Consider the following 24,929-nt stretch of genomic DNA (forward strand, 5'->3'; position numbering starts at 1 on the left):
TGACGCGGATGCTATTACTGGCATGCCCATGATTTTAGAGGGTGACGCAGCAGAATGGTGGCGCGGTGTACAGCCAAAGCCCAAAGTTTTTGAGGATGTTGTGCGTATGCTGCGTGAAGCTTTTTGTCCCCCTAAGCCTGACTGGCGAATCTATGCTGAAATCATTGAAAGCAAACAAGCCAAAAACGAGCCGACTGATTCTTTTGTTCGAAGAAAACGTGCTCTCTTTTCCCAACTCACTAATGCTCCTAGTGAAATCGGCCAAATCGATCTTTTGTTTGGTATGATTCATTTGCAAATTAGGGATAGGGTTAGTCGTAAACGCATTACTACGTTCGATGATCTATTAAATGAAGCTAGAGAAGCAGAGATGACCTTGCGCGAACACAAAATTACTACCGCGAACGCCGATAAAGCCGTCGATAGTACAAGTGGTCCGGTACGTTGTGGTTTTTGCCGCAAAAAGGGGCATTACACAGAAGTGTGCTTCAAAAAGAAAATCGAAGAGACCAAAACAGCGCAAACACAAGCGATTGCAAATGCTTTAGTGACAAAGCCGTCGTATTCGTGTTATGGATGCAATGCACCAGGTGTTACACGCGCAAATTGTCCGAAATGTTTGAATAAACCGTCCACTAGCCATGGTTCGGTAAGTTTTAACTCGTTAACCATTCCAATTGGAAAAACGATTCCAATTGCTAATGTTCAATTGTTCGGTATGCCTGGACAGATTTATTTCGATAGTGGCGCTCGTACTAGTGTAGCTAGCGCAAACTTGAAACGCATAATGGATTTTAAGGGATGCACTTACCGCAAAGTTGAATGCGAAATCACACTTGCCGACGGATGCACGAAACTCCAACGATGCCTTACAACTAAGTGCGATATAGTAATTGGTGGGCGTAGCTTTACTATTCAGTTCATGGTATTGCCTGATGCAATTGGAAACAAAACATTACTGGGAACAGATTTCTTAGAACAAGCGGAAATCGTATTAAATATGGGTCAAAGATACTGGTACTTTGAAAATAACCCAACGCAACATTTTGATTTCGTTGATCCACTGCCACTCGAATTAAATGTTATAGAACGTGTAAAAGTATGTGCGCTCGTGACAAAACGTAAACCGGAGGAGGCAACAGTCAAAGAGATTGACGAGCCAAAAGTATATATGTCTGAGTTTGAGTACTATGGTCCTGATTTGCCAAACGATTATTCACCGCATACTATACAAAGTATCTTTAGAGATGCAGTTCCGCCTAACATGATTACACCCGAAAGACCTAAAGGACCGAAGTTGTTTACTGGTGTTGTTTACAATCAAAGCACTATTGATAATGTTGATTTGTTTTCGATTGATTTTCAAATTTTGAAAGAAAATGATGGTTTAGGACTAGAAGTGTCGGAGAAGATTGAGCTCGACAAAGTGCTCCAATCACATGTACACGTTTTTAGCACATCCTGCGAACCGACGCCATATGCACAGCATTTTATAGATACTGGCGAACACGAGCCGATTGCATCACCGGCGTATAGATTATCATTTTCTAAGTTAAAGGAACTTAAAGTCGAAATTCGCAAAATGCTTGAAAACGATGTGTTAGAAGAATGTGAGTCAGCGTGGTCATCACCTGTTGTTATGGTGCCTAAGAAAGATGGTGGTACTCGTGTGTGTGTAGATTATCGTAAACTAAATGCGATAACAAAACCCGACCGATACCCATTGCCTCGAATAGACGACCTTTTACACGCTGCAAAAAGCACAAAATTTATGACCACTTTAGACCTTCAAAGTGGGTACTTTCAAATCGCGGTAGCAGAAAGAGACAGAGATAAGACGTGCCTTATTACGCCTTTTGGTACATTCCGGTTTAAGAGAATGCCATTTGGTCTACGCAACGCACCGTCGACATTCCAGAGGTTGATTGACCGTTTCAAAGCAACGTTACCAAACATACATATTTTAGCATATCTTGATGATATTATAATTTGCTCACCATCATTCAAAGAACACTTAACCGATTTAAAAGATGTATTCCTGAAGTTAGAGAAATTCAAGCTGCGCATTAATTCTGCCAAATGTCGTTTTTGTTGTGCCAGTGTTAAATACCTTGGCCATGTGTTAACAACCGAAGGCATACAAGTTGACCCAGGAAAGACTCTAGCGATTACGCATCGGAAAGAGCCAAGAGATATCAAAGAATTGATGTCGTTTATACAAACTTGCTCTTGGTATCGACGTTTCATTGACCGTTTCGCTGAAATTGCTAAACCGCTTACGGAATTAATGAAAAAGAATGCTGTATGGAGATGGGATACTCCGCAAATAGAAGCTTTTAACAAGCTTAAACAAGCACTCGTTTGCCCTCCAGTTTTGAAGCAAGCTGAAGATGATGTCCCTTTCATCATTAAAGCAGATGCAAGTGCATATGCATTGGGAGCTGTGTTAATACAGGGGGAGAAAGAATGCGAACACCCTATTGAATACGCAAGCCGACTTTTGACAGCCGCAGAGAGAAATTACTCGACTACAGAGCGTGAAGCCCTCGCTATTGTATGGGCATGTTCCAAATTCAGAGGCTATATAGAAGGAGCCGAAGTTTTATTGGTGTCTGACCACCAACCGCTGAAATGGTTATTAACCGTGAAGTCACCTACAGGCCGCCTAGCAAGGTGGGCATTGCAAATACAGCAATACAATTTTAAAATTGACTATACGCCAGGTAGAACGAATTCTGTTGCAGACATGTTGTCACGGCCTCCGTGCGATATTTGCGCTTTTCAAGTCGATATGCCACATAAAAAAGCTATCGAACTGCGCGAAGAGCAACTAAGAGACGACTACTTGAAAAATATAGTTAATACATTGGAAGAATCCAACGAAAATGCCAATTTATGGTACACTCGTGGATATGTTTTAAACAATGGCGTGTTATACTGTTACGCAAATGAAGATGCTGACGATGCACAGCTCGTCGTACCTGACCACGAGCGCACAAGTATCCTAAAAATGTACCATGACGACAGCACTGCTGGCCATTACGGAGCAGAAAGAACCATAGCGCGTATTTTGAGTCGCTACTTCTGGCCAGGAATGCGAGCCGAAATTACAAAATATGTTAGGAATTGTATTGAATGCCAGCGATACAAGGCAAGCAACATGAAACCGATGGGATTGCTTCAAACAACAAGTAGCAAACAACGTTTTGAAGTTGTTGCTGTAGACCTATTTGGTCCTCTACCAAAAACAGAAGATGGCTACCAGTGGATCCTGATAGTAGAAGATGTTGCAAGTAGATGGGTTGAGTTATTTCCTTTAAAAGAGGCAACAGCCGAAAATTGTGCGAAACTATTAGTCGATGAATTTTTTCTAAGATATGGAGTCCCCAGACGTCTGAAATCAGACAATGGAGTCCAATTTGTGTCAGCGGAAATGCAGCAAATAGTTTACTGCATGGGAATTAACCACATTTTTACACCAGTTTATCATCCGGAAAGTAACCCAGTCGAACGAAAAAACAGAGACGTTAAGGCTCAACTAGCGATCATCGTTCAAAATCAGCACAGCGTTTGGAATATAGGCTTACCCTCAATACGATTCGCAATGAACTCAGCTAAGTGTCAATCCACTAGCTATACAGCAGCCTATCTCACTTTTGGAAGAGAGTTGCGCACATTCGATGACGTAGAACATGATATACGTACTATAACAGAAAACGAAAATTTCATTCCGCAAATTACACCATATTTGAGGAATATTACAGAAAGTTTTAAAAACGCTCGAGAGGTAGAACAAAAAGATCGTAATAAAACATATGTCGATAAGCATAGACAACCTCAATCTAAACTCGGTGTGGGAGACGAAGTATTGGTAACAACGCATGTACTAAGTCAAGCAGCGAAAGGTATCACCTCCAAATTTATACCAAAACGTGATGGGCCTTATCTCGTAATACGCAAAATCGGTGCAAGCACATATGAAATCGCATCAAAAACTGATCCAACAGTGCCACTTGGAACATACCACGCATCACTAACACTGTATAACGGTACAAACGCAAACCAAGAACCAACCCCAGTACAACCTATACGAAAGAGAGGAAGACCGAGGAAGAAGATGTAGATGTGTGATGACCGCTGCGGTTCCTTCACGTTCATCAAGGGGGAGACTGTAGCAGACGTATAATTTAGTATTAAGTATTGTAGCATACGTATTATTTAGCATTAAGTATGTATTACTTTTGTAGCAATGGCAACACTGTAAATAGAGATTAGCATTACATTCTACACCTGTACTATTATATTACATTCTACACGATGTTATGTAATACACAAAAGCTGTAAGCAAAAGCTCTGTAAGCAAAAGCTCTATGCCTGAAGGTATAAAACAGCGCTCTCGTGTGATCGTCCTTCACTTTGCGAAAGACGTCCACTCGAGAGGTAAGTCAACTAAGAACGGTATAGTAGAACAGTTTTCGCTGGTCGCTACTACTGTTGTTGGTAATATTTAATGTATATATGCTGTGTTGTTGACAGTGTAATAGATCGGTGATGAGCTGGTCGTTACTACTGGTAACATATATGCATATGTATATATATACAAACAATAATATTAATTGCAGGAATATGTATGCAATTGACAGTATAGTAGAACAGCTTTCACTGGTCGCTATTACTGCTAACACATACATATACTTATATATATATAACATATCACGCTATTTTCTTTAAGGTTTCTTTTAGCGTACTTAAGAGTTTTGTACCCACGTACCCCCTTTATAACTTCTATTTTTTGTCGCGTCCGTATCACTTTATAATTGCTTATAACTACGTACTTATTTGTAAAAGATCTTTCCCGTATATATTAAAATCTAGCACTCCGTCAGCCCTTTAAAACAATATCAATATACATATATAAACTTTTACTTTGTCTTCATTGTTTTGGACGCACCTAAAAGCGTACAAATGTCGCGTCCGTTACCGTGAAAATGCCCATATGTATGTACATATATGCATGCATATATGAGTTTCAGTTTTGGTCTCGGCTAAACATCGAGTGGAATACAGTGGTTACATAATTTATTCGTACACCCTGCGTAATACGTAGCGAATTTTAGTTTTGCGCAAAATATTTGCTGTGAAAATATATTTCTTTTTGGTCACTGTAAGAATGTTACTCTCGTGATGAATTGCCGCAAACAAAACTCCCGTTATTTCAACTCACACTGAGGGGTTCCAAGGAAAGCAGGCAGACGTAGCAAAATGATGGAAAACATTTATTCGTACATTCAGCTCATGATAATGTTGCTGCAAAACTAACAGTAAAAATCGTTTGTGTTTTTACTAAAATTGCTGAAAACGGAATAAAATAGGTTTTTCTTAGTTTTTATCGCCGATTCAGTTTCAGTTGCGCGAAATATCTCGACTAAAGGTGACAAAATGGGACGAAGAGCGTAAAATTGTTAAATTGAGAACGAAACAAGTTTGTCTTTTTTTTTAATTTTTCTCACCGATTCAGTTTCAGTTGCGCGCAATATCTCGATTGAAGGTGACAAAATGGGACGACGTGCGGATTTACTATTAGGAATGCGTAAAATTGTTATTAAATAACAACTAATATTAAATAATACTCGTAAATTGGAAGCTAATCACCACCAAGTAGGAAGGCGAAAAATATTGACTCCACGTGAGGAACGCAAGAAAGTAGCATCAGTAGCGCAAAATCCAAAAATAATCTCCACGTTACTATGCCGAAATATTCAAGAGTCTTTGCATAAAAAAAGTAAGCCCACAAACAGTTCGTAATTGTCTGCAAAACGCTGATTATCATAGCAGACATTTCAGATATAAACAGAAAGAAGAGATTGAAGTTCGCCAAACGCTATATAAAACAGCTATATTCTTTTTGGGAAAACGCCATATTTAGTGATGAGTCGAAATTCAGTGTTTTCGCATCAGAAGTTTTGCGCAAAGAAAATACAGAACAGAGTATTCCAACGGTTCAGCATGGAGGAGGAAATCCCGTCGTTTAGGGGTGCATAGTTGCATCTGGAGTACGAAAAATGGTTTTTATTAATGATAAAATGGACAAACATCTGTATTTAAACATTTTGAAGAATAATTTGCATGATAGTGCCGTTGAACTTGGACTGGATGCTGAAGGGTCCTTGTTTCAATAAGAAAATGATCCAAAACGCTCATCATATCTCGGGCAAGAATAGCTTATTTACCACTATAAGCAGCATGTCTGAGAGTACTTAGAAAGGCGAGTCAGAAAGCACAAATTAACATCAAAGACATCATTAAAGACAGCTTTAAGTGCTGAGTGGAAGAAAATTGCAGTTAATGAAACCAAGGTATTGATAAAAAGTATGTACCGACGTTTGGAAGCAGTTATAAAAGCTAGATGCGGCCAAAAGAAGTCCTGAATGCTTGCTTTTTCTAGTTTTTTTTTAATAAAATGTTCTTTATATGGCTATGAACGAATAATATTTTTGCATAAAATTGTTCTTTATTTCCTCATTAAGTCAAGTTCTTTAATTCCAGAAATGAATTTGGAAGTTTTTATTCCTAAAATATTGAATAAATGCGTTATTTTTTAAGAATATATCCAAATTTTGTTCTTTTGTATAAATCTTGCTAAGTATCAGGTGTATCTGTTTATAAACTGTGAGTGTACGAATAAATTATGTGACCACTGTAGTTTACAGAAGACTATTATTGAACAATTTTCGCAAGCTTTGGTAATGGGGTAAGATTTGCTATTAACTTACAGCGTTGAGTTAAGTTTGACAGCATATTTCACGGAATTTATAAATTTAAATAAATCCAAAACTTTTAAGCCGAAAGGTTTTATGATCCAAATCATTATTTCATGATAGTAAAACGAGAGTCTCTACCCATTTGGAGTTTAAAAACTTATTACAGTTGATAATATTATATCAACTGCTTAGAAAGAAAAGCCATAAGTAGAAATATATGCCGCTCATTTCAGTTCTCACATAATCAGTTTTGACTGTATATTTAAAATCTTTAGTTTCGGTAACAAAGTCGGTTTCAATTAAAATCTGGATTCACTCAAAACTTAAAATTATCTTGAGTATAAAGAAATGGAAAAACTTAGAATTCAACATAAACATGCCCAATAAGTTTTTCAAATTATACCTACTTCCCTAGCAAAACTCATCACGTATTTCTCAACACACAACTCAGAACTTTCTCTCACAAAGGAAGAAAGTGAATGAGGCAACGTCAAAAATTGTTTTGAAGCCAACTTTAAGTTTACGAAAAAAAACACAAAGCGGGGTGTCAGTACGGGAGACAAAAACCCCTCTCTCTTCCCCGTTCGTCCTTCTCCCACAAACAAAATTGTTCCTTGTGTATATCGGCACTTGTTCCCTGTCCCACCAGACAGACGTAAAAACGGTGTTGCCATACACAAAATGTACAGAAGATCATAAACGAAAAAGCAGCAAAAAAAAAAAAAGTATTGTGATCTAGCGCGTCTACGGTTTTTAAGCTCCAATAATATTTCCATAAATGTTACGTCTTTTCTTCTTTCTAAATTTCCCAAAATAAGACATTTTCTGCATACTCGTCTCCCATGTGCATATATATTTCGTTATCAATTTTTCTGACAAGAGTATGTAAGTACGTACTTCAATCATTGATGCAAATAGCAAAGAAAAACAATGCTCAAACTAAACTTCGGGTTAACAGAACACAACTCTGTAAGAAACTTAGGAGAACCACCCCACATCAAACAGACATTTACATTTCGTGTTCGCCGAACAAATGTCAGCCAGCTTAACCACGGCCTGAGTGATTTCCAGTAACATAATTCTGCTCGGCAATACGAAGATGTTTAGAGAGAATCTCTACTTAACAGAGCTTACGTAAATGCATTTGTACTGCTAGCGCGCATTCTCACTTCTCCCTTTTAGAAAGAGTTGCCATAAACAAATTTTATGAAGCTTAAAATAATAAAAGGACTTTGAATATTCCTATAACGGTTGATTTTAACGGCCAATGGCGACACGAGCCCTATGTAGAACAAAATACTCATGTTAAATTTCAATTTCAATCGCTTGGCGGGCAATTTGTATGAATGAATGTTTGTATGTAGATAAATACAGTATTTTCTGCATATAAAAAACGTGTACATAACGGATACAAGAATAAATAAAAATATTGATTTTATAGTTTATATAAGGAATATGGATTTTCAATATGAGCCAAACCGGACCAAAAATACGATTTTTACTCTCTACAGCAGCGCTACCTAGCGGGACTATTTTTATACAAGCATTTATTTCCATATATATGATATGAATTTTTAACATGGGCCAAATGGGATCATAAGTATGAATTAAAGATTATCCAGATCCATGGCCACTTAGGGGTCAAAACGCAGTTGTTGCATGTCTGCAATCATACATTAAAATTTTTTCGCAATCAGGTTAACGTTGTAGGGGTGTATACCAGACAAACAGACAAGCAAAAAATAATATTTATACACTAAATTTAATTCAATTTACAGATATACATACATATGGAGGTGCACTTGTTTGCGACAGAGACAAATTTATGTTTAAAAAATCACCCAACTTCCTTGCATTTCCAATAACATTTATTCCCGCTCTTTCCATTGATCTGGTAGCCTCGATCATCCATGGCAACATCACAAAAGAAGTGAGGCACAATTAACTAGATCGTGAACAATCATTACATTTGTTGGCAAGCCTGGCAAGAATCACCATCAAAATAGTGACTATCTCAACAACGCCTCATAAAATATACACATACATACATATGAATGTATACGTATATTTTGTGACATGCTGCCCTAAGAGCGGCATTACAGTATGTTAACAGCATTGGTTTGCAAAAACTCACATCAATAAGATAGATGCATACATATAAATAGATATGTATATACGTGAGTATGTGGATGCGACGTATGCACATCGTTCAATATCATAGAATTCCTGGTACCACAGCTCGGCTTCTTTGCACGAGAATTGTGTGTAGACACATACATATTCACTTCTTGGTTTGCTATGACTTGTAAGAGGGGAAAGATGTTGCATGCATGTATTTTTATTTTTGTATGTACATACATATGTACGAAGATAATGAGGCCAATTTCAGGTTTGTGAGAATTTTAGGACTGACGCTCATGTAATATGTATATTCCTACTGAAAAAAATCAATGTGAGCAGAGAGCACGGAGTTTATTGCTGTGCTATGATTTAATGTTATAAAATAACAAATATAGGCACAAGATGTTACGTACGTATTTTAATCTCTTGAGAGATTAAATGCTTCTGCGCATATTCCAACCACCTTGAGTTTGTGCTCTAAAGTACGATAGAATATACATACATACTTCTTCTTCTTAATTGGCGCGATAACCGCTTACGCGATTTTGGTCGAGTTTAACAAACCGCGCCAGTCGTTTCTTTCTCGTGCTAATCGGCGCCATTGGACACACCAAGTGAAGCCAAGTCCTTTTCCACCTGATCTTTCCAACGCAGAGGAGGCCTTCCTCTTCCTCTGCTACCACCAGCTGGTACCGCATCGAATACTTTCAAAGCCGGAGCGTTTGTATCCATTCGGACGACATGACCCAGCCAACGGAGCCGCTGGATCTTTATTCGCTGCCCTATGTCTATGTCGTCGTAAAGCTCATACAGCTCATCGTTCCATCGTCTGCGATATTCGCATGTGCCAACGTGCAAAGGTCCAAAAATCCTACCAAAATCTTTCTCTCAAACACTCCAAGCGTCGCTTCATCGGATGTTGTCATCGTCCTAGCTTCTGCGCCATACGTTAGGACGGGCATGATGAGAGCCTTGTAGAATGTTAGTTGTGTTCGTCGAGAGAGGACTTTACTGCTCAGTTACATATACATACACACATAAATAATTCTAATACAATTTGGAACGAATATCGTCCGAAGTCGATCTCACATCGATAAACACGAAGTGCAATTTAAAAAAACAATTTCTTTACTTCTGTTCTGAGCGAGTATTCACCAAATCACTTTAAATCGGAAAGGTTGCTGCCGTTTCAATTATACTTTTCTCTCAAATAAATTTTGAGGGAATTTCAATATCTTGGGGAATCGTATTTTAAAAACCGGAAACGTATTTTAAATATTAAATATGAGGAAGGAAATCATAAAAATGTAAGCCAAGAAACCCATTTCCGGTCGGAGAGTGTTAAAGTACGGTTTACCGTTCTGAAGTCAACTGACATTAAAACTATTGCTATAAATAAAAAAATACGGAAAATTGAAATCAAATTCGTTCGAATAAGAAGTGTTTAGAGTGCGGAAAGAACGTGAAAAATATCAACAAAAGATTTTACGGATAGGAGCTGTGGATCCGCATTAAGAGGCTTCATACCCCAGACTACCAGATTCGTAATCCATTCAGACAGTATTATAGCCAAGCCAGTCAAGGTAATGCCAATGATCGCATTTGTTGGGAATTTACACGAAAAAAAGTCGGTTTACTGAAGATAATTTAACGTGACAACGTCATAGGAAAATACTGATGAAATGGTTGCATTTTTCAAAGGAAAATTTTAATTTTATTTGTTTGATAGATATTTTGTATAGATATAGAGAAGGAGGTAAATAGAATCGTAATGGAATTGATTAAGATATGTTGAATTTCGATTGTGCATCAGACCTTAATAAATCAACAACAACACTAAGAGGCACCATCATCGATTTGACTTTTTCAAGACACAATACACTCGAAACACCCCCTTTCATTTCCTACTTTTCCTATCATCGTCCTATTCTCAACAGAGAAATGGTTCATTACCATGCACACAGAAAGAATCCATATGCAAATATCATACAAATATGTGAATTTATAGTAATGTGATATTTAATTTCTTACTATTTGTGTTATTGGTTCTGCAAATGGCGTTGCAGAGGTAAATGCAACAGCTTCTTGAAACTCCATGAGAACAGAAATTGCCGGAGAGAGTGGCTCCTTTGTGAGATTGACACGCTCATTTGGTTGATCTTCAGTGGTGGTAGATTGTTGCGCGTGTTGGACAGGTTGGACATTGTTCGACTCTTCCCCTGAACGAGATGAAGATGTAGTTGTCGCTTCAAAAGAACCACTGGCAATAGTCAAGTTAGCAGCTTGGCGTAATCTGTTGTTTCGATCTCTTACATTACGTGCTTTTCTTGCAGCTGCTTTCTGGGCAGGAGTCATGGATGCAGCAATCCGCTGTCTGTACTCACGTTGTATTTGTGCCCTTGTTTTTTTTTTAGCAGCGATTATTGGCTCCGCAAAAAGCGTTGCTAAAGTAGATGATGCAACATCTTGAAACTCCATGGATTCACTCATCGAAAGTAGCGGCTCATTCTTGACATACTCTGGTTCGTCAGGTTGTTTTTCCATGGTGCGATTGTAAGCGGTTCTGCAAAATGAATCGTCGTTCTAAACAATTTAGAAAAATTTTTTCATAAAATTCTTCGTTCCGAAAATCATTTTAATTTACAAAATACTTTAATAAAATATTGTTTCAATTTCTACTCGACTGTTAAAATTTAATTTTTGATTTTATAATTTTATAATAATAATACATTTTGTATTAACATTATTTCTTTCAGCAAGTAAACTGAATAAAAGTAGTTGTTCAATTAGTTACTTAATTATCTTTGCAAATTTAATTGTAATTTGTTGTAAAAAGTTATAATTTTGAATAATTTATTATAAGAATAAACTGTGATTTAATTTATCATCAGTTTGGCCTGCTGCACGTGGGACCTCCATACGTCTCGAACGTTTGCGACTTTTTTCCAGTTCGTTATCCTAAGTTTCTTGATGTCGTCCTCTAGTTCGTCGGTCCATCTTGTTCTCGGCATTCCTCTTGCTCTAGTGTTGAACACTCTGGCTTCTACGATTTTCTTCTGCCCCATCGTACCGTTCATTCTTGTAACGTGACCCAGCCATCTTAACTGCTGCGCTTTGATGAAACGTATAATATTTTCGCCCTTTATCAGTTGATCTAACTCGTCGTTCCATCTTTTCCGCCACTCGCCGTGATCTTTGATTGCTCCGAAAATTCTTCTGAGTACTTTTCGTTCGAAGGCTTGCAGTTTTGTTTTATCTGCTTCAATTAGCGTCCACGATTCAGCTGCATAGCATAATACTGATCTAATGATGGTTTTTTACAGAGGTAATTTGCATTGTTTGCTTAGTAGTTTTGATTTGAAGAGTTTCGTTAACGACGCATACGATCTGTTCGCTGCTAGAATTCTCTCATCGATGGTGAGGCTCATTGAATTGTCTCTACTCAGTTTGAAGCCTAAATAGGTAAAGGATTTAACGATTTCAAAAGAAAAATCGCCAATTTTCAATTTGCCTGATGCTGGTTTATTTTGTCTGGACATCATCATATATTTCGTCTTATCTTCGTTGATTTTAAGACCAATTTTACTAGCAGCAATTTCAATATCAGCGAAGGTTTTGGTTAGAGCGTGGATATTTTTGCAGACAATTGATATTTCATCTGCGTATGCGAATAATTGGGTAGTTCTGTGCGCAGTCCCGGCCCGTTCGTCATTTTGGGCTCCAACAAAACACGGGTAAGAAATTCAACTCAGAAACTACTTCACCACAAGTTAACAGTAGGAAATTAATTAATATGGCTGCCGGAGAGAAATGAGAGGGAGAGAGTGACACGCAAGCATGATTCAATGATAAAAGGTTTGCTCAGTAAGCAGCTTTCTCGTTCTTACTTGACAAATCGGTTCCCTTAGCAAGAAACTGGGTTGCTAGCTCTAGAAATTTTTAGTAAAAGTGGAGGAAAAGTAAAATTTGTGGAAAAAACATTTCATTTTCAAAATGGTCTGCTTGCGAGCAACAAATCTCTCAACAGTTTTCATCGGTATGTTCAAGACTATGGTAGTATGACATGGAATACATACCGCTTAAGTCGGGACATGATAGAGTATTTGACGTAATCCAAGATCGATGAGTGGAGAATTCATAAAGCTTTATTTCTTGTGATGTGTTGATTTAGAAGGAATTCATGTTTTGCAAAGAGCTAGCATTTCCCAAAGAGTTACGACAGGGGGAATAATTGGATAGTCTCGACGCGGTCGATAACATTGCATACCTCATTATAAGAAAGTTGCGATTGACGGAACTTGTTTCCAATGAGCCCACATTCCCATGGATGGACGGAGTGTCCAGAGAAGGCTTAGCAAAGCACAGTACCAGCTTGAAAAAGCTTCTCATAAAAAAAAACTGTGGGTCATTCCATTTATGGAACAACAGCTACAAATAGGAGGAGAATCTCGGCCAAACACCTAACAGAATTGTACGTGCCAATTATTTATTTATTTTTAACAAAATAGTTTCATATTTGCGAAACTACGCAACTTCGCGATCGGTTTTACATTTCAAAACTAATTCACAAAATAAAATCTGGGATTAAGTGAAATAATTTTTGGTTTTAATGTTAGACAGGCAATAGGCAATTTCCGCTAATAACTTCTATTTGTACCATTATTTACATTCAAATATTAATTCAAATTTAGTTTTTAAACCGTTCGCAGTTTGTTTCCATTTGAGTAAGAAAATACTTTTTTGCTACCATTTTTACCAAAAAGGACTTAATACTTTCCACTTTATTCACTTTCTTAAATACAACCTTTTTTTAAGGGAGTGTCAAAAATCGAATGTCACTAGTGAGCAAACCTTTAATAATTGAATCATGAAACGCAAGTGTGAAAAAATGTAGTTTACATTAGCTTACATTTGCTTGCGTAGAGAATAGATTCGTACATTTGATATGCCCATATGATTTGTATGCATCTTTACATATAGATTTGTTCTTTTTGTTTGAAAATTGCGCGAAATTCTATGTAAGTATGTATGTTTATATACATATATTAGTATACAACATATCTTATAAGGCATGTGGTGAATATTACCGTGGGCCGATTGTGCCTCTTTGTCGTTCGTTCCGCGCTCTCGCTTGCAGTTCAAGCAAGGTAACGCCGCATGAGCAAAGTCACGCCGCATTTTGGGGGTGCGTGCAGCCGGCTACATCGAATTATAATATAAAGAAATTAAAATCAGTTCATATGTAAGTCTTCGAGAAATCGAGGCCACCGTATTCCGAAAAGTCGTTTTGAGAAAAATGCGTTTAAAGTTTTCATTGGCCGTTGTAACTCACTACCTGCACTTATTGTATTGGCTTCGTAAATTTTCAAGATTTTAAGTTAACATTTTTGCATATTTTTGAATATATCTACTTTAAGAAAATGCAAAAAGAAATATCAATTTTTTTGAAAAGCCACAGAGGTGTTCCCCCTTAAAAAAGAGAAACAAACACCAAACTTAAAAATTTTCGCATTTTGGTTATAAAAAACACTAAATTTGTTGCGAAGAGCAAATGGTGGCAACACTGCACAACTCAACTAATGTAACGTCACGCACTCTTGTTTATATCTTTCTGTCCACTTGTATATATTCCATTTCACACGCGATCCAAATTTCGATAAACACACGTATTCACATCTCTACTATAGCCATCTCTTTCTTACAGTCCATGATACCATCGCCATCATACCAAAATAACATTATTCATATCCTACCATTCCACCCTTCAGAGAACGCATTCTGTTGTACACTTTTCTCTGGCGTACTCTCAAAATGCTCGTATTTTCTTTTTCTTTTTTCTTTCTATTCGGTTATGTTGCCCACATGGCACAAAATATAATACGCGTTTTGATTCAAATATGTATTTGTATTTCTATTGCACTACTGCATTTTCTTCACACCTAACAAAATTACTATTTTTAATAATTTGGTGAATAACTGCTTCTGGTCTGTTTACTTTAACCAGCCTTCAGTTTTTTGCCTCACTCCTAAAGCCAATATCCGAATTTTCTGAGCAGAAAGAGACTGGCGAAGCAGAAACGAAATTCAATAAACAGCACAGAGCGAATAGCGCGCATTCATCGATACACACATCCACACACACACACGCACATATATTCCAACGAAAGTAGTGTGTGACATGCATGCATATATGAGTTTCAGTTGGCTAAACATCGAGTGGAATGCAGTGGTCACACAATGTATTCGTACTGCGTAGTACGTATAAAATTTTTGCTTTGCGCAAAATATTTGCTGTGAAAATATATTTCTTTTGGGTCACTGTAAGAATGTTATGCTGAAAACAGTGAAAGACGTAAACGCAGTCCCCTGTCAGCTGTTACAATCAAACTAATGAGAACCCCATGTAAATGAAAAATTCCTGTGGGAGAAAGTGTGTAAGCAAATATATCAATGGCAACATTGTGTAGATACAACCAAACACATACACACACAAACCGATGTATTGTGTAAATATGTAATTAAAAGAACGCAGTTGTTCTCACGGGATGAGTTTTTGTGCTCGTTAGGGGCTGCGGTAAGGGACTTCGTACGTCGTTCACTGTTTTCAGCATAAGTTTACGAATACAAACACAAAGCGGGGCACCAGTACGGGAGACAAAAACCCCTCTCTCTTCCCTGTTCGTCCTTCTCCCACGAACAAAATGCTTCTCTGTGTAAATCGGCACTTTATCCTTGTCCCACCAGACAGACCTAAAAAATGGTGTTGCCATACACAAAATGTACTGAAGATCATAAACCAAAAAGCAGCAAAAAAACATATATTATGATCTAGCGCGTCTACGGGTTTGAAGCTCCAATAATATTTCCATAAAAGTTACGTCTTTTCTTCTTGCAAAATTTCCCAAAATAAGACATTTTCTGCATACTCTTCTGCTATGTGCATATTTCGTTATCAATTTTCCACTATTTTTCTGACAAGTGTATATACATACGTACCAGTATAACCACCCCACATCAAACAGAGCATTTACATTTCGTCTTCGCCGAACAAATGTCAGCCAGCTTAACGACGACCTGAACGATTTCCAATAACATAATTCTGCTCGGCAATACGAGATGTTTAGAGAGAATCTCTACTTAACAGAGCTTAGGTAAATGTACTTGTACAGCTAGCGCGCATTCTCACTCCTCACTTTTAGAAAAAGAGTTGCCATAAACATATTTTATAAAGCTTAAAATAATGAAATGACTTTGAGTATTCCTATAACGGTTGATTTTAACGACCAGTGGCGAAACCGAGCCATATATAAATCAAAATACTCATGTTAAATTTCACTTTCAATCACTTGGCGCGCAATTTGTATGAATGAATGTTTGTATGTAGATAAATACAGTATTTTCTGCATATAAAAACGTATACATAACGGATACAAGAATAAATAAAAATATTAATTTTACATATAGTTTATATAAGCGATATGGATTTTCAATATGAGCCAAACCGGACCAAAAACACGATTTTTACAAATCTCTCAACTCCAGCGCTACCTAGCGGTATATATAATATGAATTTTGAATATGGGCCAAATGGGATCCTAAGTATGAATTAAAGATTATCCCAGCCCTTTAGGGGCTCGCAATCGGGTTAACGTTGTAGGGGTGTATACCGTACAAACAGACAAACAAACAAAATTTTTACGCACTAAATTAAATTAAATTTACAGAAATACATGTGTATGTGCACTTGTTTGCAACAGAGACAAATTTGTGTTTAAAAAATCACCCAACTTCCTCGTATTTCCAATAACAATTATTTCCGCTCTTTCCATTGATCTTGTAGCCTCGATCATCCATCGCAACATCACAAAAGAAGTGAGGCACAATTAACGAGATCGCGAATAATCATTACATTTGTTGGCAAGCCTGGCAAGAATCACCATCAAAATAGTGACTATCTCAACAACGCCTCATTAAATATACACATCCATACATATGAATGTATACGTATATCTTGTGTCGTGCTGCCCTAAGAGCGGCATTACAGTATGTTAACAGCATTGGTTTGCAAAAACTCACGTCAATAAGATAGATGCATACATATAAATAGATATGTATATACGTGAGTATGTGGATGCGACGTACGCACATCGTTCAATATCATAGAATTCCTGGTACCACAGCTCGGCTTCTTTGCACGAGAATTGTGTGTAGACACATACATACATATACACTTCTTGCTTTGCTATGACTTGTAGGAGGGGAAAGATGTTGCATGCATGTATGTATTTTTATTTTTGTATGTACATATATATGTACGAAGGTAATGAGGCCAATTTCAGTTTTGTGAGAATTTTAGGACTGACGCTCATGTAATATATTCCTACTGAAAAAAATCAATGTGAGCAGAGAGCACGGAGTTTATTGCTGTGCTATGATTTAATGATTTAATAATTTATAAAATAACAAATATAGGCACAAGATGTTACGCACGTATTTTAATCTCTTGAGAGATTAAATGCTTCTGCGCATATTCCAACCACCTTGAGTTTGTGCTCTAAAGTACAATACAACATACATACACACATAAATAACGAACGAATATCGTCCGAAGTCGATCTCACATCGATAAACACGAAGTGCAATTTAAAAAAACAATTTCTTTACTTCTGTTCTGAGCGAGTATTCACCAAATCACTTCAAATCGGAAAGGTTGCTGCCGTTTCAATTATACTTTTCTCTCAAATAAATTTTGAGGGAATTTCAATACCTTGGGGAATCGTATTTTAATCATCATAAGAATGTAAGCCAAGAAACCCATTTTCGGTCGGAGAGTGTTAAAGTACGGTTTACCGTTTGGAAGTCAACTGACATTAAAACTATTGCTATAAATAAAAAAATACAGAAAACTTTAATCAATTTCGTTCGAATAAGAAGTGTTAAGGGTGGGGAAAGAACGTAAAAAATATCAACAAAAGATTTTACGGATAGGAGCTGTGGATCCGGATTAAGAGGCTTCATACCCCAGTATACCAGATTCGTAATCCATTCAGACAGTATTATAGCCAAGCCATTCAAGGTAATGCTAATGATCGCATTTGTTGGGAATTGACGCGAAAAAATCGTTCCTAAATTTTCAGTTGAATTTAAGTCAAGAATATAGAAACAAGATTGTGTTCATCCGAGAGTGAGTGACGTCATACTAGTCTGTGCAGTGTTGCCAACCCTTTGTTCTTCACAATAAATTTAATGCTTTTTTATACCTAAAATGTGAAAATTTTTGACTTAAATGTTTATTTCATGTTTGTTTTAATTTGAAGCTACCAAAAATATATCCTACGGCAGCACTTGCAAGAATACTCAACCTATCAACGATTGACATTGCGGCAAAAGGTCTAGCTGCTGGATCTGCCGCAAGACTTAATGCAACAGGTGAATTTACCTCTAAAATATTCGGACATATCTGAATAGGTCGAGTTATCGGACCAAAACGGACTATTTGACTCCGAAATACAATTGGGTGAAGAGATTTCGCACAACAATAGAACATGAAACCTAGCCCCAATACGCTTAACATATTTACAGACGGCTCGCAAATGGCGGACTATGTAGGTGCACGGATTTATTGCGCAGAGCTGGACATCAGGCGGCCAATTAAGCTCCCTGACCGAGCAACTTCAACATAAGTAAATGTATACGTTGACAGTCAAGCGGCAATAAAGGCAATAAACTCACATGAAATTTCATCTAGAAAGGTTCTTAGGACCAGGGAAGCCATAGCGAGACTAGCAGGTGGTTGCATATCTATTGGGTACCCGGACATAAGGGCATTGTAGGAAACGAAATTGTAGATTAGATTGCCAAAAGAGATGTTTACATACTATTTGAACAAGAAAACGACATACTGAAACCTTTGAATACGGTATTCATTGGCATGGGACGCTGGGGACATGAAAACACGAATAGACAAGAGGTGGAATAATCTAGCCGCTTTTTCGCTTTTCCGCTCTTCGAACGTGATTGTTTTGACAATGTTGCCAGAATTTTACTTTCACAAATCATGACAACGATTCATGAAAACCTGCAGTGTTTGAAGGTCAGAGGCTGCAAGGTTCCAGGTCGTGTGATAATCGTCGAGTTCCACACTGCATTTAAAGCACCGAAAGCTTGCTTTGCTTTCTTTATACGGGTTTCGATGACTTCTCTTGAGCCACCATTAGTAGATTTAATACTCCACAAATAGCAAAGGAGTCCACGTCTTCGGGCTCAGCGTTACTGATTTTTGCGTATAGTTAGTGTTTACACGCATCAACTTTGTTTTGGCAATGTTTATTTTTAGGCCTACTTCTGCAGCAGTTTGTGCTACCAGCGTTAATGTCTGCAAAAGTGTGAGCCATAAGACAATTTCGTCAGCATAATCAAGATCTTCGAGACGTCCATTTAGTCTCCACGTTATTCCTTTAGTTTCGGGTGTAGCTTTGCTCATCACGACGTCCAAAACAATCTTCTACTCTTTAGAGGTGATAGAGCGCAGCTTTGTCGGGCTCCAGTAATAACCGATAGACGTCCACTCAGTTCCTTTTTATGTATTGTTTATATATGTAATTTATTAGCACTTTTTGGGTTTCGTTTCACTATCTTAGCGTTCTGTTTTTGTTTTTGTTTAGTTTTGATTTGTTGAAAATATGTCATCTACATGTAGATTAGATGACTCACAAATAAATAGTCTATTAGAGCAGTTATGTGATGACTCTATTTCATCTAATAATGGAAGTGAAACAGAAAATGCCTTACTGGAGGATGATATACAAAGTGATGTAGAAGATGATCTCGTTGATATTCAGGAGCAAGACGAGAATGTGTCACGATCACAAACTTCAAATACTACTCCTTCCGCTTCACGCATTATAACAGTATCCATACCAAACTTTAGAAGTAAAAGGGGGCATTGCTGGAGTACATCAAAAGGAAATAGTATTTCCCGATTGACAAAGATAGTTAGAACCGCAAGAGGACCTACTCGACAATGCAAACCGTTTTATGATCCATAGGAATGCTTCGACGTATTTTTTACTGACGAAATAATTACAGCAGCGGTTCAATGGACTAACGCTGAAATCTCTATAAATCGTACCTATGATATGCGACAGCACTACGAAATACATGTCTAATGCAATACCTTATGTTGGAAAAACAACAAAAACTAGCGATCTCCCTTTGGGAGAGTACTATGTAAAAGAGCTTTCATGGTACATGCGGAAGTATATCATGTGATAATTGGTTCACGTCGATCCCCTTGGCGAAGAGTTTACTGAAAGAGCCATACAAATTAACTCTTGTCGGCACCATAAGATCAAACAAACGTGAAATACCCGAAGATATGAAAAATTCACGAATTCCATTAACACTCCTTTCACATAAACCTAAGCCATCAAAAATGGTTTATTTACTGTCATCTAATAACAAGAACGGTACTATTGATGATGCAACAGGAAAGCCGAATATAATATTGTATTATAACCAAAATAAAGGCGGGGTAGATACATTTGATCAAATGTGTTCCGTGATGTCGTGTTCGCGAAAAACTAATAGATGGCCGATGGCAGTTTTTTATGGCATGTTAAATATAGCATTCATTAATTCGTAAAACATATATTGCCATAACATAATGAGTATCAAAAAAAAAAGCCATTGAGCCATAAAGATTATATGACGGCACTTTCCTCATCGTTAATAACACCATGGATGAAAAAAAGGCTTGAAATTCCTTCACTGTCAAAAACTTTGCGCAGCAGCATTCAAGTTCCCATACAAAACTCAACCGACAGCGCTGGAAGAAGCAGTGGCGTTCCAGACGTCTATCCAGATGATACCAACAGTGATCGAGAAGGCAGTGCAGATCAACAACAACCAAAAAAAAAGAAAAAACTGTGGTTTCTGTCCGTCAAAAATAAGACGCATGTCTACGAGGGGTGCCTTTTATATTTCGGGATTTGGCAACCCTGGTGTTTCAATCTGGCAACTGACAGCTGTATCGCAAAGTTTGACATTTTTTGGCTTTTACGTACTCAGAACGTTTTGAAATACCAGCGCTATTTGTGTTGTTTACAGTAACTTAAAAGATTTATCTCGGTCCAAAAATGGAATTAAATCGTGAACATTTTCGTGCGATTATTTTTTACAACTCTCAACTTGGATTAACTCAGCAACATTGCATGGATGATCTTAATTCTTTTTTTGGCGATGAAGCTCCATCAAGGACCAGTGTTTATCGATGGTATGGTGAATTCAATCGTGGTCGTAGTTCACTCCAAGACGAATTTCGTGAAGGTCGTCCAAAATCAGTTGTTGTTCCGAAAACCATTGATGCTGTGCGCGAACTGATATTGCAAGATCGTCATATGACCTATCGTGAGATTGAGACAATCTCAGGCATTAGTGGGATCAGCATACATTCAATATTGCATGAATGTTTGACTGTTAAAAAAATTTGTTCGCGTTGGATCCCACAAAATTTGTCAATCGCTCAAAAAAAGGCTCGTGTCGATTGGTCGAAGGAAATGCTCAAAAAATACGATCGCGGGGCTTCGAAACACGTCTATGACATCGTGACAGGTGATGAATCATGGATTTACGCGTATGAGCCCGAAAGTAAACAGCAGTCAACTGTATGGGTGTTTCAAGATGAGCCAAATCCAACAAAAGTTGTTCGCGCACGAAGCACTTCCAAGCAAATGGTCACCTGTTTTTTCGGAAAAACTGGACATGTCGCAACCGTACCACTAGAACAACGCAGAACAGTAAATTCCGATTGGGACACAACCATTTGCTTGCCAGTTGTCTTCCAAGAAATTAGGAAAACCAATCGCCAAAGACGGATCACTCTTCACCAGGACAATGCGAGCTCTCACACATCGGCTCAAACAACTGCATTTTTGAGCACCCAAAACATCGAATTAATGGGTCATCTGTCGTATAGTCCTGACTTGGCACCGAATGACTTCTTTTTATTCCCGTACGTAAAAAACAAACTGAGAGATCAACGTTGTTCGACACCTGAAGAAGCGGTTGCGGCATTCAGAATGCATGTTTTGGAGGTACCTCATTCAGAGTGGCAAAAGTGCTTCGACAATTGGTTCTAACGCATGCAAAAGTGTATAGATCTTCATGGAGAATATTTTGAAAAACAATAAAGTGATTTTCGATGATTAAAATTTGTTTTTGTTCTCTAATCCCGACATTTAAAAGGTACCCCTCGTAAGAAGGTATGCGTCGTATGTAAAACACCTCTGTGTGGAGAGCACCAAAATCAAGTTTGCAACGCGTGCATATAAACTTGTTCGATTTTAGCTTTTTTTATTTTGAATGATTATTCGATGCGTTGTTGTGCAAATGAAGTTAAAAAATTTTCATTCATTTAGATTTAAGAAATCAATTTGTGTCCTTATGTAAAGACTGCCTAATTTTTGTTACGTTTTGTAAGACAAAATGAATTTGATTATTTATTTTACGTTATGTATTATTTTATGTTTTTGTTTACTTTATTTGACTGAAAATAAATGAAATAAATGATCTCAATTAAAAACTTAGTAATTTTTATTATTATTCTACCCTTAATTGACACACAAAAAGATGATACGTCATTTAGACGTATCCTTACCTTTTTATGGGTAGACAATAGCGTTATCTTACTAGGGTTAAGGGGTTACATCTAGTTAGAATTTTCAAAAAATCGATTTTTTTTATTTCATTTTTGTAATGTACATATATTTAAGTAAACACTATGAAAATTTCAAGTCATTCCGAAGATTATTTTTGAAGTTATACGCATAAATGTAACGACACGTCAGAGCACTTTAAATTAGCTTTTAAAACCTTAACCTTGTTTTTCTCAAAACTGTGTTTTGAAAGTCGGTGACCACGATTTCTCGGAAACGGCTAAACCGGTTAGTCTGAAATTTTTACACCGGCTTCTGAACTATATTTTCTAGTACTTAATCGAAGCTTTTTTAAAACCGATAAACATTTTTTTGTTTATACACAATTTAAGGCCAAAACTATTCCAAGAAATAGATTTTTTTTTTTTGAGAAGCCGCCATTTTGTCAATAAATTTTTTTTTGCTTATTCCTTCGATTAATTACAAGAATATACAATACTTTAATCAAATTCGTTAGGTTTTTTCATTTCAGATAATCCACTTCGGAGATATAGTGGTCACCGTAAAACGTCTTTTTTTTGGAGGGGTTCCTGGAAATCTGCTGTAGCAGCTATAAAAACTGTTATTCTTGCAAATAAAATTTTTTTAAATATTATTCAAAGTTACCATAATATGTGTACAAAGGCTTAAAACAATTAATTCAGAAGTTTTCTCAGGAAAATTTTTTTAACACGTTGAGCCCGGCATCGATATTACTGTACTTTCCATTTGGCCGGCAACGAGCGAGCAATCGGGAATATTCAGACTGGAGACTGGAGCGATTAGTTAGAAACGAATTGCAGCAGACAAAAGTACACTTTGAAAATATATTCTGTTTAGAGTGTTTCAATAAACTTCATTAAAATTACTATACATTTATTTTTTAACTATCGGTCTTAGTTCATTGTCGGTCCCTAGGGACCGACGCCGGCCAAACGGAAAGTTCACTGTCGGTCCCTAGGGACCGACGCCGGCCAAACGGAAAGTTCACTGTCGGTCCCTAGGGACCGACGCCGGGCTCAACGAGTTAAAAACCTCATTTTTCAGGGCTTCTAACTAGATGTAACCCCTTAACAAAGATATTGACCACTTTTTCAATATGATCTTTTCGTGCCCAACGATGAAATTTTCTTTGCCAGGATCTACGATGTAACAAGATTTTCCTCCGCTTCAAATTTCATTCATTATAATTCAGTTTTTAGTTACATTTTTAATAAGAAGAATAAAACAGAAAAATTCTGCTTTTTATTAAATGGTCTCATGAGTTAATGAATGAACTAACTCTGAATTTATTAATCTGTTGATTTAAAGCCACACAAAAAATTACATTTACGTCCATCGTCTATGCAAATTCACTCTATACACATTTATCTTCCCCTTACAACAAAAACTATACGTAACGGGAGTCAAATTATCTCTACACAGTGAACACGTAACTTTTATGCATCCCCTACATACATACATACATTCGATGAGTTCATAAAATGGGCTCATTTTCTCTCTTTCTACTACTAGAAAAACACAAATGCTTTGAAAAATATCTGCTCTACAAGGTTCGTTTATTTTACAACAAAAAATATCTCTGTGCAATGAACTCTACTCGATACGTCGTGTAATCGGTTTTGTAAACCTAAAACAAAATGGCCTACACTCTATCTGCTGCTGCTCTATCGAGACATTTCTGCAAAATCATTCAGAACTCACGCTCTTCTGTACGAACGACTCTCTACCGCTCAAAGTGCTACTACCTCTCTGATTACCTTCTTTCGGGTTTGTGTACTCATCTGCATATATTATCACACACAAACATACACACGTACTTCTGAACAAACGTGCAAAACAAAATCAAAAAAAACTTGGGAACTTTTGCATATGTGGCAGAAATATTCGGGACACTTTATAATTCTTATTATTCGAACAACTTACCAATTCTTTTTCTACTCCTGCAGACATTTTTAAAGTTTATTTACTTTTTCACTTTAAATAATTTCACAACTTAAAGAGCAGTCACAACTCGTCACAAACAACATCTAATACAACTCGGCACTAACAAACTGAATGGGGAAAATAAAAGGGAAGAGCAAAACTCTGTAAAATGCTGCCGCTTTCTGGTTGGCAAAGTATACGTGTGTACGTACGTACATATATTTACTGTACGTTTAACAGGTCAACCACTGTTGTCTGAGAAATCATCACGAGAGGAATGTTGATGGTGATATTTGCTGTTGGTACATTAGAAAAAGTACTTGAATGAAAATTTACTATTTTATGAATTGTTTAATTTTGGATTAGATATATAGCGGTAATCAGTTAGCAAATGACTTGTGCCTTGAGTTCATCTCCACTTATAAAA

At 37.1% G+C, this 24,929-nt stretch overlaps 1 protein-coding gene across 1 annotated transcript in view; it reads right to left on the reverse strand.

The window, feature by feature from the left end:
• Positions 1-24,616, reverse strand: part of LOC129239692 (uncharacterized) — a 100,516-nt gene extending 75,900 nt beyond the window's left edge. Inside the window, exon 1 of the mRNA XM_054875404.1 lies at positions 24,503-24,616. The gene's annotated coding sequence lies outside the window, so the exon portion shown is untranslated. The remainder of the gene's footprint in view (positions 1-24,502) is intronic.
• Between the last annotated feature and the right edge of the window lie 313 nt (positions 24,617-24,929).

Source organism: Anastrepha obliqua, chromosome 2 (genome assembly GCF_027943255.1).
Source record: "Anastrepha obliqua isolate idAnaObli1 chromosome 2, idAnaObli1_1.0, whole genome shotgun sequence".
Classification (NCBI taxonomy): domain Eukaryota; kingdom Metazoa; phylum Arthropoda; class Insecta; order Diptera; family Tephritidae; genus Anastrepha; species Anastrepha obliqua.